At 38.5% G+C, this 4240-nt stretch overlaps 1 long non-coding RNA gene across 1 annotated transcript; it reads right to left on the reverse strand.

Annotated features, from left to right (window-relative positions):
- Positions 1 to 480: 480 nt before the first annotated feature.
- Positions 481 to 1923, reverse strand: LOC308404479. The gene is made up of 2 exons (XR_013973130.1): positions 1876 to 1923; positions 481 to 710 (listed from the first exon to the last, which is right to left on the reverse strand). It is a non-coding gene; the product is annotated as an uncharacterized lncRNA (long non-coding RNA).
- Between the last annotated feature and the right edge of the window lie 2317 nt (positions 1924 to 4240).

The following is a 4240-nucleotide window of genomic DNA, read 5'->3' on the forward strand; positions in this document are numbered from 1 at the left end:
TTGTAAATATAAAAATGTGAATAAATTGTGTTCTGTAAAAATAGCAGCACAGCTCTCTTCTTTATAACCTCTTAGAGTTCACCTGTATGTTTATATACCTGTGTGTGCTCACCATCAGGTAATCAGTTTTAAAAAGCTATGAGTGCAGCCCTGAAAGCTTACATATTATTTCTAAATCACTTCATGTAATGATAACAAGCCATCCTTTCTCTAGTGGGGTCTCACAGCTTTTATCTTTATAATCTTTCTGGTTGATTTGTAATATTAGAAACATGACTGCTGTCTTTTATCTGTGTGACTATACAGCCTGTTTCAGACATGACAACCAGACAGTGTCTGAAGTTCTCTTTAATACATGCAACACAGCTGGAGATAGTCCAGACACTTTCTCACTTCTGATGATAATATTTTTGGTTTAGGTATTGTTGCTTTCTGGCTTGAAGCTTATCTACAAAAGCAGTTCAATAAGGAGAGATCATGTGGAAAAACCGAACATGATTTATTGAGATACAGAAATAAATGTAACTGTTAGGCAGTTAGACTCCAATGACCCATCATAGCAGAAGAAATCTCAGCAGTGACAGGATTTTGCATAAGCCACACCCCAGAGTCAAAATGCTGGTAGTGATGAAGATGGAGGCTGGGACAGGGTTCTGAGTGACCACGGTGAGGAGGAGAAAGGAGAGGAGGCGGGCTGCATAGCTGAGGATCTGAAACACAGAATGGTAGAAGCAGAAGAGCAACAGATTTAAAGCATGCAGAGTGGAGGCTGGCAAGAGCATGACTGGAATAAAGTAATGATGTCAGTACTGAGTTTGTGCTGGAAAATGAATAGATATAAACTAACAGCCACCAGGAAGCAGACAGATGACTTATTACAGACATGCCTTGTTTAAATTATGTATAAGCATCATTTTCTATGTCATCAGAATGTATCTGTATTATAGTTTTAGCTTTAGTCTTTTTATTAAAAGTTGGATGTCTGCATAATTGTAGACTATATGTCTGGTATGTATCATCTCAAGACTGTCATGATACAGTCTGAGTTATGACAGTATAGGTACGTAATGCAGAAAAATTGCTCCACAGGCCATAACACTATATAATCTAAATAAAATGATAATGAAATAAAAATTAAAAGCAAAGTGAAAAATAAATGTTATCCACAATAAGTAAATTGAAAACGGTGTTTAACTTTTGATAATGTAACACAACTTTTGTCCCAACCAGGACTCGAACCCGCGCTCAGACAGTTCAGTGTAAAAAAACCCCATTTTTTTCCAATGCCCGAAAAGCTGCGATTTGATTGGCTGTTTCTCCGTTACACCTATACGCGAGGAGAACAACTGAGATAATCCATCCAAAATACGAGGTTAGTCATTCATATACTGCTGCATGGGCTGGGCTGTAGTTACATCCTAAGGTTTTAAAAACTGAGCTTAAATAAATGATTAGCGGTAATAAAAGCCGAGGGAGGTCAACAGGGATCACTGACAGTCAGTGATCCCTGTTGACCTCCCTTTCTTTTGAGATCAAATAGAAGAAAATACGTAACATTAAACATGTTAACAACACAAAAGCCATATTAAACGCAGACTACTTTAGACCCGGAAGTAGGATTCGTGGCGTCATCACTGAACAACCGGATATGAATGGAGCTCACCGCAGTGTAATTTACAGTTAATTTATGGTCATTTACTGTCAGGGGTGGAAGTAATGAATTACAAATACTCACGTTACTGTAATTAAGTAGATTTTTTGGGTACTTGTACTTTTATGAGTAATTTTTCAAGTGTGTAATTTTACTCATACTTGAGTACAACTTACACCATGTAATCTACTGAGTACGCCCACAATTTGAATTAATATTCAAACCTTTCGTCTGCATTTTTGCAGCCAATAAAGCCGTGCAATCCCGACCGGCCAATTTAAGACGTAAGCAAAGAATAAACTCTGATGCAGCAGCAGGCACAGGTGTCTGGAGGTGCTACATGGTGGAGTACAAACTACTTTATAGACGGAAGATGTGGAGACAAAGAAGCCAAAATGGAGACAGAGGACAACTGTCAACCATGAAAACGACGTAGAAAAGACGGAGGACGTGTGCCCGTGGCCATACCTGGAGGAATTTTTCATGTGCAGAGGGAGAAAAGGAGACAGCGTCCAGATGCAGTGCAAACTTTGTTTGACCTCTACAGTCATTTCAGCTTACAAGACTTCAGCGTCTAATCTAAAAAAAAAAAAAAACCACATTGAGGTAAGAGGTTTTACAACTATACGTGTACAATATTGCCTTCTTATTTTTCATGTGTGTTAAGGTTATTAGTAGTGATGGGCAGATGAAGCCCCATGAAGCACTGAAGCTTTTCATCCAATTGGTTCACCCCAACGCGAAGCTTCATGAAGCTTCATTTGCTCTAGCAGGACACCTACTGGACGTAAAAATAATAGCTGGTATGAATTTGAAGAGTGTGGCATTTTGCACACAGCCTGTAAATGTCAACAACAAAAGGAGTGTGTAAAACATCTATATTGTAGTGATGCAGTATACTGTGTATATTTATGCTGGCAGTATGGAAAGACAATAAAAACAAAGCACAAATTTAAATATCACACACGTCACTTATTGCATTGTATGATATTGTTATATCATTTAGTAACATTACAGCATGCTATAGTATCATGGCATTTGATGGCTCACCTGGTCTTGCTCCACAATCGGTGTTCCCCTTATTCTCATGCATAGCTCTGTAGTGCCTAAGCATGGATGAGGTGTTGTTGTTATATCCCAGCTCCCTGGCACATAGCAAACACCTCACCTTGTACAAAAGTACAGACAGCCTAACATAGGTTTTATTGCACCATCAGTATTATGAAAATCCATCTTCTGTGGAAATTCACATACCTTGTTGGGAGGAATAAGATCAAAATGTTCCCACACAGGGGAGGACATCCTCCTCTTCTTAGCTGGCTCCATTCTCTCCTGACTTTCTCTCCTCACTCTCATAAACCTCCAAACTGTCTCCAAACTCTCACTAACCGCAACTCTTCATCAAACACCCACATTTTGAATGAAGTCTGAGGGGTTTATATCGCTCTCATAGCTCGCGGAAAAAATTCGAACCGCTTCATGAACCAGTCACGTGGTACAGCCGGGCAGCGAGGCTTCGGACGTCATCATTTTCAGCTCCTCCCATAAATGAAGCAAGCCTCGATACGCGCTTCGCGGAAACGCCCCCTCATTACTCGACACACGCTCCGAAGCCTCGATACAGAACGTCCCATCACTAGTTATTAGTTTGGCTGAGATATTGTCACCGCCATTGGTTAGCCTGATATTAAAATAAGACGGAGCTAGCTAATGTGCGTGTGTGCATGCATAATTGAGCTAAATTCGTAGGAATGTTTTAGCTTATTATTTGGATAACCACCGTCATTACAATAAATTAAATTTGTAGTCATTTAAAACTCACAGGCCTACAATCAGCTGGCCTATATAAAAAACAAAAACAAAATTTGAACACAGTGCTGAGCTGCATCTCAAATTAATCTTCCAGCTCTCAGCTGACATGTACCAGAGCCCGCTTGATGGATCAGTTGATCAGGATCATTGGCCTGATATAGGTCTATCATAGTGACGTGGCTCTTAATCAGTAGGGTTATATGTTTCCCAATATGATATATTTTTTTTAAAGAACATAATGTGGATTGTTTTTATTTGTTAGCTGTATGGGCAGCATTTTTGTGTATGTGATCCCTTTCCTTAAATTACATTTGCTATATACACATATTTTGCTCTCTTAGTATTTTTAGAACCTGACTAATACTGAAAACTTTAGGGTGATACTGATAAAAAGGACTTAAAAATTTAGATACTGATACATTGGTCGATACTCTTTTTACAGATAGTATACAGATTACAGAACTTGGAATGTATACAGAAATTCATGTTTTTCGCAATGATCGTTCAAAATTGGTTTACATTTGTAAATAAATACAGCAATATATCTGCAAGATTTGACCAAATTCACCACTCTTTTATACTATGCTAAACAATCAAAGATTAGCTCATGATGTTTTAAAAATGTTTTCCTGTAGTGTTAATCACAGTGATGTTATGAAGTAATGTATGAACCTGACGTATGATAATATTTATCTCTACAGAGGAAACATCCATCGAAGATTGAGCAGTACAATATCACTGTGGCATCAACATCTCGTCAGCGAAAGGCCACAGCCA

This window comes from Rhamphochromis sp. 'chilingali' (assembly GCF_963969265.1).
Source record: "Rhamphochromis sp. 'chilingali' genome assembly, chromosome: 10".
NCBI lineage: Eukaryota > Metazoa > Chordata > Actinopteri > Cichliformes > Cichlidae > Rhamphochromis > Rhamphochromis sp. 'chilingali'.